The sequence below is a fragment of the Schistocerca nitens genome, chromosome 7 (genome assembly GCF_023898315.1).
Source record: "Schistocerca nitens isolate TAMUIC-IGC-003100 chromosome 7, iqSchNite1.1, whole genome shotgun sequence".
NCBI lineage: Eukaryota > Metazoa > Arthropoda > Insecta > Orthoptera > Acrididae > Schistocerca > Schistocerca nitens.
Window position 1 is genome coordinate 89,916,783 of NC_064620.1, and position 14,199 is coordinate 89,930,981.

Here is a 14,199-nt window from a genome sequence, read left to right on the forward strand (position 1 = left end):
TTACACACGGCTCCAACGCGAGCCACAGCACGGCTGAATTGTTGCATATACATAGTAGCAAAAATTAATCACTGAGAAACCTTGCGTAACCGAAATAATTTCAGACAACAAATTCTGATCTTCGAAAGCAAACTGTGAAGTGATTTTTCGTTTCTCATCAGTCCCTTTCTCAATTTCCATTGTGATACATTCCGAGTAGTCAAAAGACGACATGGTACTTCGATGTGGTGCTTAACGTAAGCATGTAAGCATACAGTTTTCGATCTCAGGCTGTGTAGCAGACATCACTTGTTCTGTTGACGGAAGACTCCTGTTATGGAGTGAGACACGGTAAAAAGAGTCGCTGATGTAAGTCAGTCTGTAGACAGAGCAACCAGTGAAAAGTCGATACGGAATTTGGAAATTATACTTCAGGGACAAGAAATAACACTCTGAGGTTCGGTAATCAATCTGAAGTTCTGTCAGAGATGGGAAATTGAGGTTACTGCTGAGACATCGGCATACTATTGCGGGTGTCATAATGAGTTGTAACCAACACGATGACTAACAATAATCAGTTAGCACCCCATAGAATTACGTGCGTTTAATTACAGGTGTCGCACAATGGAAAACTTAATGATTTTAATTTGTTAAAGGCGTCGTGTCCTGACGCAGGATAGAGGAAAGTTAAGGGGTTTGTGGTCAGTCTGCAATTTCCTAGTGGTGACGAGCCAATGCAGGAAGACAATTCCCAGTGTAGGCAGGCTGATGACTTGGATCAGCGCCAGACACTGTCACGGGGTACCTAAGAGGAACTCGACAGGCTGCTTGCAGTGGGAGGCTCGTGGAATTGAGGGCTCTGATTAGCACTATTTACTTGCGATCAGCCTAACTACTACACTGAAGGCTAATTCTAAACATTAGAAACAGCAAAGGAAGCAATTGGTTGCACAACAGAAGCCTGTGTCTGAAGCTGTGGGGGACAACTAGCGAACACTAGCAGCAAGTACAAACTTGAGATCAGCACTCCAAGTGAGGAAAACAGACATGTCGGAGCTTACAGAGGCTGGCCACGAGCGACACGGAGTCGGCGACCCAGCGATCTGACGGAGAACTCTCTCTGAATGCAAAAACACGGGTTTTTAGAGGCTCCTAGAGGCGCACCATTTCTTCCCTCGTATAGTGGTCTCACCAATCCACCGGTACTTAACTAGCTTCGGCCAATCCGGCGAGTCGTTCTGAACCTCCAGGGCACCTCTGGCAAACCACTTTTAGATTCCTCCCTTACTCCTACTCGGTAGGTGGGGATGCTTCCGAATTTTACATTAACAAACTCCATGTTTGGTATCAACAGTGTTCAGCTGAAAGTTCCTATTATGGCCAGCAACAACGGTGTCTTAAGTCACTTGGGCCCGCCCTCCACCGTTCTGTGGGTGGGGACTGCTCTAGTAGCACTCTAACCTGTGTAAACCCACTGACGTTACTGTTCTCAGGAGCAAGTATCAAGCTTGCTGCCTCTGCTAAGGCATGCCTTTTCGTGGCCATCATCTATAGTGACGCCTTACGAAATCGTCTAGGCGATGGACAGAGTTACCAGTTAATTCTCTAAAGTGAAGCGTCTCCCCTGACACAGCTGCCCAGAGCGTCTGCAATTGCTCGGCTCTAGTGCTCCTATTTATATCCGGTAGCCTAAACGGTTCCCCTTTTGCCTGCTGTCAGCATTGTGCCTCTGATTTCCTACCTTGGATTGCCTTTGATGGCTCCAAATAGCCTTACGGGTAACAACGAACGCGTCATTATGTCGTCAATGTATGACAAAGTGTGGCCCTAAAATACGTGAAACATGGGTGCTTCAAGTCACAGTATGGTGAAATGGGGAGTTTCACCAAGGTACTGAATGAAACGATCACTACAAAACTCTGTTTATTACAGTCTTCTGTGAACTTCAGTTTAAACCCAAACACACAAGGAAAATATTTATTTATTTATTTATTTATTTAACCTGATCAGATTAGGGCCATCAGGCCCTCTCTTACATCGGACCAGTGTTCCACACATGCAGCATTTCACACATCAGAGTTACATCATGAACATAGTTTAAATGAGAAAATTAGCTTACTCTAGTGACAATATGAATAAAGAGTAGTGACTAAGACCTAATAAAGTAGATGCGGAAAGTATTTTTACAACAGTTGCTATACATACAGATTATGATAAAAGCAATAATAATAACAGTAAAACAAAAAAATCAAATAATAATGATAAACATGACTAAGACATAATAAAGTAAATGCTGGCAGTATTTTTACATCACGTGCTATACATACAGATTATGGTGAAAGCAATAATAATAACAGTAAAAAAAAATCAAATAATAATGACAAACATGGGAAAGATTGGCAATAGTAATGAAGGTTTGTGCAGATGTACATTAATATCTTGGTGTGTTAAGTAGATGTTTACTAGTATAATTACATTCATTGAATACTAGTGAAAGTTTCAACGGAATGAAAATAAGAGCATCTAGGCAAGTAATGAGGTTGAGGTGGATACGATAAGATCAACACAACATCGGGGAAGTGGTTAGCACACTGGACTTGCCTTCGGGAGGGCGACATTTCAAATGTGCTTCCGGCCATGAAGACTTAGATTTTCCGTGATTTCCTTAAATCGCTCCAGGCAAATGCCAGGATGGTTCCTCTAAAAAGGGCACGGACGACTTCCTTCTGCATCTTTCCACAATCCGATCTCGTGCTCCATCTCTGTCGATGGAATGTTAAACTTCCTTTTTTTTTTGGGGGGGGGGGATGGCAGGGGGTGCTTAAGTTCGTGGAAATCACGTAGTGATTGCCAAATGTTAATCAGACAGGAAAGAAGGAACTACAAAAAGAATCAATCATGCATCCACAAGCTTGAGTGAGCATATGTTCGAGATAAATAATAAATGTGCTTGAATTAGAAATATAAATGCCTTAACATCAATCTGAAAACTCGATGCATATCCTATAATTTGGTTCGTGAACACTGCAGTGACTCACCGATTTAAGCTTTACCGATGCCTGTGAGTGGCAGCTGTGGGGGCTGAAAATTGCAAGTCACCCGGCTTGTGCCAAAGACCGCGCTAATTCAGAGCCCAGAATCAATATCCCTCTCTCAGATAATGTGTCCTCTGGCACGTCTCAGATGGAAATAAATTTCACAGAGCGCTCCCAGCAAGGAACAGTAATTTTTACTTGTGCATGATTTTGAACACGAATGACAATGATTCTGCCAAGTGCTGAGGAATCAGACCCGTACTAATAATGCAACCACCTCCCTTCTATACTCAATTTAAACAGAATTAACCACACGTGTGAGGTTTCAGTGCTGGAGTTCAGAAAGAAGCAACTTCTGTTACCACCAACGGCCCTGTTCCATGTTTTTGCCAACCACGCCATCTCCACGTACATACGGCGCTTTCTCTCCTCCAACTCTAGACTTTACTGATATAATCCAATGGTATACGCTCTTACTGTTTCTTTACAGAGTCAACAAAATGGCGATCAACTTGGCGCCAGCCTCATGGTTGCGGGTCCAATGCTCTTAAACACAAAAGCGCCGAATGACTGTCCCCACCAGTCCCCTTCCACATCAGAGGCTTTCTATCTCTGTATTTCTTTGAGTGTAGAGTTTTCCAGAATACTGGCATCCTGCACAGGGCAGAGCACACCACTATTACAATCCGCTATTGTCTGCTTGTTGTGTATCTCTTCGGCGCCAGTGGACTGCCCGCGATAGACTAGCATTCTGTTGTGTAGAACCCATGACAAACGGTGCCCCTTTGGCGCAGTTTAGGCTGCCCACAGTATCTAATTTTCTACCCACAGTCCTCCTTCTATGGGCGGTGTTTGTCCTTTCCAGAGGACTACAGTCCCTTTTAGGGAGCAGTCGCTGGCTGTCTTCCATGCTTGGATGACTTATGCTGTACTCAATAAGACTTCCAACTTCATTTAGACAGACCTCCAGAAGAAGATTTTAACACGAAAATGTAGTAGTGGGATATGGCAATCATTGGTATTAACTTCAGTTAGACTTGTACTCTCATTTATAGCTTGGGACTAATTTAGCTGGTGGGCTTAATACTTTATTGGAAGGTAATTACGCTACATGACAGTTTTGATAAATCAGCCGCTTAACAAAAAGAGTCCGAACATCTGTTGAATGGAATGGATAGCGCTTTGAAGAAAATTATGAGATGAACATGTGAGGTAACGGGCGAGTTGTGGCGCCCTGGAAATATTATACACACCTGGAAATTGAAATAAGAACACCGTGAATTCATTGTCCCAGGAAGGGGAAACTTTATTGACACATTCCTGGGGTCAGATAAATCACATGATCACACTGACAGAACCACAGGCACATAGACACAGGCAACAGAGCATGCACAATGTCGGCACTAGTACAGTGTACATCCACATTTCGCAGCAATGCAGGCTGCTATTCTCCCAGGGAGACGATTGTAGAGATGCTGGATGTAGTCCTGTGGAACGGCTTGCCATGCCATTTCCACCTGGCGCCTCAGTTGGACCAGCGTTCGTGCTGGACGTGCAGACCGCGTGAGACGACGCTTCATCCAGTCCCAAACATGCTCAATGGGGGACAGATCCGGAGATCTTGCTGGCCAGGGTAGTTGACTTACACCTTCTAGAGCACGTTGGGTGGCACGGGATACATGCGGACGTGCATTGTCCTGTTGGAACAGCAAGTTCCCTTGCCGGTCTGGGAATGGTAGAACGATGGGTTCGATGACGGTTTGGATGTACCGTGCACTATTCAGTGTCCCCTCGACGATCACCAGTGGTGTACGGCCAGTGTAGGAGATCGCTCCCCACACCATGATGCCGGGTGTTGGCCCTGTGTGCCTCGGTCGTATGCAGTCCTGATTGTGGCGCTCACCTGCACGGCGCCAAACACGCATACGACCATCATTGGCACCAAGGCAGAAGCGACTCTCATCGCTGAAGACGACACGTCTCCATTCGTCCCTTCATTCACGCCTGTCGCGACACCAATGGAGGCGGGCTGCACGATGTTGGGGCGTGAGCGGAAGACGGCCTAACGGTGTGCGGGACCGTAGCCCAGCGTCATGGAGACGGTTGCGAATGGTCCTCGCCGATACCCCAGGAGCAACAGTGTCCCTAATTTGCTGGGAAGTGGCGGTGCGGTCCCCTACGGCACTGCGTAGGATCCTACGGTCTTGGCGTGCATCCGTGCGTCGCTGCGGTCCGGTCCCAGGTCGACGGGCACGTGCACCTTCCGCCGACCGCTGGCGACAACATCGATGTACTGTGGAGACCTCACGCCCCACGTGTTGAGCAATTCGGCGGTACGTCCACCCGGCCTCCCGCATGCCCACTATACGCCCTCGCTCAAAGTCCGTCAACTGCACATACGGTTCACGTCCACGCTGTCGCGGCATGCTACCAGTGTTAAAGACTGCGATGGAGCTCCGTATGCCACGGCAAACTGGCTGACACTGACGGCGGCGGTGCACAAATGCTGCGCAGCTAGTGCCATTCGACGGCCAACACCGCGGTTCCTGGTGTGTCCGCTGTGCCGTGCGTGTGATCATTGCTTGTACAGCCCTCTCGCAGTGTCCGGAGCAAGTATGGTGGGTCTGACACACCGGTGTCAATGTGTTCTTTTTTCCATTTCCAGGGGTGTATGTTCGGAGTTGGGTCGGCCGCATGGGTCGCACCGCCAGCAGGGGCCCGGCAGCAAACACGTGGTGCCGAACGAGAGGGGTAGCCCCAGCGCATGGTCCAGCCGCGTGTCTGGGAATTCCGCTGTGACGAGGACGGTGCTTTGTGTCGATGAAGGAGATGTCTATGCTGGGAGTGCGAAAGATGACAGACTTTGGGAAACCATGGCAGACATTTCACAGATCGTATAGAAATTAATAGTAGCCAGATGAATTGTGATACCTCAAAAAGAAACATGTAGATTAGCATTTTTTGCACTACGATTATGATGGTGTAATCAGATTTTCAATATGTTTATTGGTTTAAAGTTTAGTATCTGACTGTAAATTAGACAAGAAACACCCAGCAACGAATTTCCAAAATGTAAACGCTTCATCTGATTTCGTCGATCGACGTGTCTTTAGAAAGCTATTAGTGTAAACCTAATTTGATATAAATTACAGGCATGTAACTTGAATAGTACATGAGTTATAGGAGGCCAAAGCGGCCGATTACCATCGACCGCGTCAGGCCGTAAGTACTCCACAGTTACACGAAAAAACCGTAGCAGCATGCTTATAAACATATTTATTCATCTATGTCATTGTTTATATCCGATATATACTGTTCATGAAGAAATTAGTTATTTACTGTGCTATTAAAAGCACAGAGACGTTAGGCTACTGGCCTACCTTTTGTTCTATTCCTTTGATATATGTTTATTTAATTTGTTCATGTATCTAATAATGTGTGTTAGAGCGTGTTTATGGTCCAGCCGTAGGAATATTTATTTAATGTCAAGTTATTTAAATATGAATCCAGTATTTCGAATGTGTTTTATGTTTGTGAGACGTGGAGGGAGCGCTCTAGCCAATCACAGCGCTCGTTACTAAGGGAGGCGACTACCGAAGTGAGTGGAAGGGAGTTCGGGAGAGTACGGCACAGGCCACGGGGTTCTGGACGCGACAGCGCGATGGACGCACGGGGATACTTGGAGAGTGTGGTGCGGTTTGCGCCTGGTCGCGGCAGATAGAAATACTTTGGAGTGCCGACTTGTGCACTTGTGAGATTTCCGTGGCTTCTACAGTGAAGACGTAGTGTGCGTTTAGAAGTGAATATCTCGTGAGCTGTGTTGTTGTTCGTAACTAATTACGTGCTATAGGAATCTATTGTTTCCCTGTTATTCAACTTATATTTTATTTCATTGCTGGACCATTGACATCAATAAGGTTTTGCACAAATATACCGCATTTTCAAAAGTACTTATACTATTTGCGGCGGCGCGGTTCTTTTCCGTGCCTTTACGAGGAACCTGCACCTACCTGCGAACATTGTCTCAGCATATCATCAGTAGGGAAGCCGAGTGAAACCTCCTGTACTTCGACGTGAACCAGGATGCAATTAAAGTGACTAATCTACGTTTCAGGAGAAAGTTTTCACAGAAATGAAAGGTTGCAAATTTTGTCCTCAATTAATATATTCTGAAACTTAGGTGAACAAGTATCACTGCGAAGCCCCGCGCTAGTCTTAACACAGTCACTCACAATCCCTTTCACTCACGTTAGCAAGTTTATGGTGTTGCATTTCCCGAAAACGTAATAGATACAAAAATACTGATTGTTTTTGATTGAGAATGCTCGCCAAATATTAAGTCTGTCGGTACCTAATGCAGTCACAGTTTTAGCCACCGACCTGGGCAATACGCCACGCGGAATTTATGTCTTTTCTCGTCACAAAATTCACTTAAAAATCCCAATTTTCTACACACATATGAGAATAATTATGCCGTCACTTTATCACACTTTTGATGTATGAAACACTGCTAGATCCGGCAACTTATCATTTCCATCGGAACTACTATTCCACCTCCTAACTGTTGCATGGATAGTCCCCGACTCTTCTCTAGAATACTCTGTCATCTCTACCAGCAGCAAAAGGCGCGCGAAGAATATTGCTTTACCATTGGTCAGTTTACTCAACAGCCAATAGCAAAACAACATTCTCCCGCGTCAATCCGCGCTTTCATCAATAATCAATCGCAAAGTAGTAAAACTAACGACTGCACTTTTTACCGATGTAATTATCTAATATGCTGAAGTTTTGTTTATGCATAAAGTTATTTACTATTGTTATTTGTACCTAAATTAACTTTCCCTTTACCATAAACTTACTTTACAAATCTATTCTACAAAAATACCTTTTGTCCACATCCATACTTCTTCGAAATGTTCCCACGCTAAATCCCACTACATAAATCGTTAAACAATTATCTTCATATTAATCTTAAACCACACTCACACATCATTCATACTACTAAAACACATTAATAACATTTTACCTACACAAAAAGACATAATAACACTTTATGAAAATACTAGAACAGTTTATGAAAAACATTCTATTACTTTAGTGCACTCTAGTGGGCACAATCGAAACTAAATCAGTCCCATATCCAATATTGTCTTCTATCGGCTGATACATAAACTACGTGCGCGTCCAGTCTCGCGTCACCATCTGTCACTATCCAGCTCTGATACACATCTCCCACTTAACCGTTTCCAAGGCAGGATCGGTATACGGCGCTACGCCTCATATTGTACTAATCATTTAAAGTCGTTAAGATGATACCTGCAGATTTTATTTAATTGCAATCTTTCATTTATAAATTTAAATTTTACTTCCGCAATTCTCAGTTGCCGAGTGATAGAAACCTTCAACCATTCTACTCATGTGTATATTCTTATCGTATGGTGTAGACTCAGCAGTATTTTACCTGTAATGTGGCAACTACGTATCCCAGCCCCTAGTCAACGAAACCAGCCAAAATTTTTAAAATTGCAACATTGAGTCTGAGGGTACGTACTTGGGGGCCACCACATCATTTCATCATTTTATTGTTTGAAAGCCTGCACAGCAACAAAAGCAATACGTGGATAATAGAATTTAGTCATATTAAATCAGGCGTCCTGAGTTAGTTAGTCTTAGAAAATAGACACTAAAAGTTGTCATTTTACTGTTTTGGTAGCAAAATAGCTGGCGATGATCAAAGAAGAGTGCCATACCGGCGATTTTAGCGAAAGCGATCGGCAACCCTTCGGGCACCTCAGCTGCGCGTGCAGCCTATACGGCGCCTGTACGCCTCAGCGCCGCGGACTCGCCCCGCCGCAGTAACGGACGGACACCAAACGGCGGTACCAGCGCCAGCAAAAACCGCCACTTCCAAGGGACCTATTCGCTTCCGCCACACCCGTGACCAGAAAATAGTGCCGCAAGTATTTTGCCGCCGGTCGCTATAAAGGTCGGCGCCAGAGCTACACAAGTCAGTTCTTTCGGCTTCGAGAGCCACTCCTAGCCTCCGGTCGGGTGCTACACTCCCCATTGTCTTATGACGCTCCCGAAGCCCATCGTAGGGACCGACGCCTCTGTATTCAGCATTCATCGTTGTTCCCTTGGCGCAATCAAACCGTTTCCAAGATAAACTTTTCTGCTCATCTGCTGGTGTTATTTAGGACATCTTAGTCGGAATGTTTTCCATACAAGTGTTTTTGCCTATGCAGATCCTAATTATGTTACTTCGTCGGACTCTCTAATCACCATAATGTCTTCATACCTGTGAGACACTGTAATTGTGATTTTATTATTATCCTAAAAGTACACGTTTCTTTCTTCGGCCAATAAACTTTTGTGGACTCTGGTCACTGTTTTCCCTTTGTCGATGTGAGTGACACATTGAGGAATGTGTGCAAATTGGACATTGGCAATAGCTAGAAAAGCATTTCTGATAGACATAAACATGTTAACAATGGATACAAATGTAAGTTTTAGGAACTCTTCTCGGCAGCCTTTTTTCTGGTATGAAACATTTTATGGAAGTTTAGTATGGACGATGAACAGATTAGATAGGAAAAGAGCAGAAGCATTTGAGATGTGATTCTACACAAGAACGCAAAAAATCAGATGAGTAGACTAGATGGCTAATGAAGAGATGCTGAACCGAGTTGGTACAACTGTTACAACTCGACTAAAAGAAGGGATCGATCGACAGGACTCATCCTGAAGCATGATGGAATCGTCGACTTTGTAATGGAGGGAAGTAAAAATTGTAGAGGTAGGCCGAGGTTTGACTACAGGAAGTAGATTCAATTGGATATATTCTGCAGTAGCTATACAGAGATGAGGAGGCTCATACATGACAGTATCAGTGTTACAGACGAAAGTTCAGGACACCAGTTGATCTTGTGATAAATAAAATAATGAAAATTGAATGACAGTATTGTGCTCATAAGACGTGTGTTGATAACGTGAATCATTCCATAGGCTAACTAGCTCCCTATGTTGTCCATAAATAGCCACCTGATACAGAAGGGATGATCAGGAAAACCGTGAATGAATGATAAAATATAGGTCTTGAAAATCGGCCTTTGGAGCTATAAGAAAATTCGTGTTCTTGTCAGCAAACTCGTTTCGTTTTATTGAAATAAAATATCAGTGGTCTATAAGGAACGATATTTACAATTTGGCTTGCTTTCTATATCGACAACAGTTCGCTACAAAAATGTTGGTTTTACTAACGGTATTTGTTTTCACTCAAGTCAGGAAACAACGCCTGCTTTCACTTTGAGATATTCCTCCGTTACGTACTCTTCATTATGCTTAACGCCATACTGCATTGCAGAACTATGCATTTCTTGATGTAAAACAACACAGTGTAGCATCGCTACAATTTGTTTGTGTTTCTCTATTAACAACTTAACCGTTACGTTTCCTTTTGATCTATAAATGTTCCCTTCCTTTGAAATTCGTCGTATGTATGTTATGCCGTTTAACCACGTTATATATTTATTTAATGTCTAAGAAAAAAGTGATTGAATTGTAAACATAAACGGTGAGTAGTAGGAGTGGGGACAAGTGGGAACGGGAGGAAGATGAAAAAATGGCTCTGAGCACTATGGGACTTCTGAGGTCATCAGTTCCCTAGAACTTAGAACTACTTAAACCTAACTAACCTAAGGACATCACACACATCCATGCCCGAGGTAGAATTCGAGCCTGCGACCGTAGCGGTCGTGCAGCTCCAGACTGTAGCGCCTAGAACCGCTCGGCCACTCCGGCCAGTGGGAGGAAGATGAGTGAACTGTGGGTGCATAGTAGTGGAACAGAGAGTTGGAGGAAAAGGAATGAGGAGGAAGACGCGATTAAAAGAGGGGAAGAGTTCGAGTAAGAGAGAGTGAGGGATGAGAAGAATGAAACTCTGAGGACTCGAGACTACCGTTATTATTATCGTCATATTCCCCGCCTGTCTGCGCTGACGGTGTGTGGGCTGGCAGGCAGCAGTCAGGGACAGCAGGCAGACGTTCGCCAGTCAAACCAACGAACCTGGACCATGGACCCGAGCGCGAACCCATTGACCACACACATGTCGGGGCAGACCCACTTGGCGGTTGGCGGACGAGTAGGCCGACTGATCGGCTTGTGTATGGGCGCCTTACGAAGGCCACCCGGAGCAGAGGGCACTGGCCTGTCCTCTTATCAGAAAGCAGAATTTGCCAACCATGCCGCATTGTTCACTGTAGTGTCAGGCGGGTGAGTATGGCCGTGAGGTCTTTAGAACCGCATTTCTCGCACTGTGCGATTCTTACCAAAAAGCTTGGTTCGGGGAACAATGTTGTCCATCAAGCCACCGCAAAATAAATTATTTTAGGAGCTGATATGTCTTCCCAGAAAAACAACCTTGGGGTTCTGTTTTGACCAGCTGGCCTTTCAACAAAATTGTAGAAACCACCTTTGGTGAAAGGCAGGCATCTTGCTGCTTTCACGTACGAAAGCAATGCGGCAGTTATTATTAAAGTTGTTTTGCTTTCTGTTGATGTAACATAGGTATGACGTCACCAAACACCAGCTCACATGAATAACTCTCTCTTTCGTAACGTGGGCAGGCACCTTACTGGCTAACCTTTAGAAATATCTGCTAGGTGGGGTTTTTAAACGCTGGTTCACAGAATTGCATATGCGGGAAGGACAGTGGAGGTAAAAAAAAATTGTCTTCTGGGTGGAGTGTTGGAGTGCCATAACTTAAAAGTTTTGTTTCATAAGAACTAACAACAGAACTCATTTGCGACAGCCTTTCAATTCTCATTATGCGATCCGTGCTATGACAAATTCAACTCCGTGACTGAGTTTTGGAGAATAACCTACCTCTCAGTCGGTCGAGCGGAATCTGATTACTAACACGACTGAAAGGTTTGTCTGCTTGACTCTGCTTCTAGCAAACAGTAGCACTTTGGCCGTTACTATCGTGATGTAGACTGATGCATCATGGACCCCCGCTGAGCTTGTAATTGATACATGAAGAAGACTAATAGTTTAGAGCTTACTCTGAAGCACAGTATAAACCTGCGCGAAGAGTATTGCGGGGCAAATATCACATAAAGGGGCAGAGATGATATTACGGGCAGCTGGTATCGACAGCCCGGTGGTTACATTAATAACTGGCATCATATTAACTGACTTACCGATAAACACAATAGATCGTAATACTATTAAAAAGTGCCTAAGAAGAATACAGGCAGAACTATATGTGTCATTTTTAAGAACAACGAATCTATAGGTTTAATAATAACTTCGCGTTACTCGTAAATTCGCCCTTAATTGCTTGGTCACCAAGTTTCTTTGGCTAAGGTGCTTCTCATCAAATCGGCAACTGAAAAATTTGTCGGTTGATCCAATCAAGTCGACCGATTTCGCTTCAATTTCCGAGAACGAATTGACCGAAAATTAATTCCGCCTCCGCCAATTTCAGGAGCGGCGAAAGCAGATTTGAGCATCTATCTGCTCCCGCGGGTATGGGGTAAATTGTTCCTGCAGACTGCTCAGGCTTGCGCTGTGCCTCTTTGTGTTCGCCCTGAGCAGTCACATTATATGCTATAGTCGTTAGAAAGCTGTTTCAGCTACATTGTGTAGAAACTATAGTTGCATTAGTGATGTACTGAGCGTTCCACATAGAACGCATACGGTTTTTTGGGATACAACACGTTAAAAAAAGAGAATCTAAAGAAAGTTCAACTAAAATCAGTGACTAAATTACCATATACAGTAAAAATCTAATTTATCTTACTGCTTGTTTCAGCAGAATATATTTTTTTTTTCAAGAAAGAAACTGTATTTTAAAGAATAAGCTAAAATTCAAAAAATACCCTTTTCCAAGCACGTCCGAAATTACCTGAATGACACTATTCCAGGACGTTGGATTGGAAGAGGAGGAGCAGAAGACGAACAACATGGCTGGTGGCCTCCGAGGTGTCCAAACCTCACACCTTGTAACTTCTATCTGTGGAGTTATGTAAAAGACCGTATTTTTATCCCTCCTAGGCCTGACACTCTTGAAATTCTGCGACATCGCATTGTTGAAAGTGTGAATTCGATAGCGAGAGACCAGCTCATTAGTGTGGGGCAGGACATGAGCCAACGTTTTGATGTTTGTCGTGTAACATACGTACTCACATTAAATGCATAAAAATTTGAACGTTTCTCTTTGCAGGAACGCTGGAATTGTGTTTATATCTTTCGTAGTTCGGAAGCAATAAATGTTTGAAATCTATTTCTTTCTTTTTGTGCAGCCCTGTGATTAACGGTACCCCGCAGAAACAAATCGTTTGCCTTGACGCTATGTCCTCATCATTACCTGCAAACGTCTTGCAATATAAAAGATCTTTCAGCATACCAAAGAAGCGAAAAATTGACTGCTCCAAGTCTACAGATTTTTTTTGTGTTTACTGTTCAATGACTCTCGTTTCAAAACTTACAGTACATTCTTGCAACGCGCAGAACTATGTGGGTGTGCTTTGTCGATGATTTGTTGGTGTGGCACAGAGCAGTTGCCCTACCGACAAGTCAGTAGTCACTGTGCATCCCTGCTGATGAATGCTCATCAGTTTTGGACCCTTGACATCTCAAATGGCCATCATCGTATTTCCCCTGGACGGTGAACTTTTCCTGATCGAAAACGTTGGTTACATCAACTCATAGGATGTCTCTTACTCTGCCGGCCGGAGTGGCCGAGCGGTTCTAGGCGCTACAGTCTGGAACGGCGCAACCGCTACGGTCGCAGGTTCGAATCCTGCGTCGGGCATGGATGTGTGTGATGTCCTTAGGTTAGTTAGGTTTAAGTAGTACTAAGTTCTAGGGGACTGATGACCTCAGCAGTTAAGTCCCATAGTGCTCAGAGCCATTTGAACCATTTTTTTGTCTCTTACTCTCCCGTCCGTATTGGTCGATCTGCAACTCAAGTCTGTCACGATTCAACCGAAGAAAGTTTTCCGATCGCATGTCTTACAACCAGTGTCTCCTCCGTCCCATGTCCAATGGTCTTCATCTCCACCGTTGATTTCAAACAGTGCGTTTTTAGTTTTTTTAAATCTTTACACTTGGTCAATCTTCCTTAATTTAAACAACAGTACCATACTAAAATATATTCCTGCTCACGATTTCAGACCTGTTC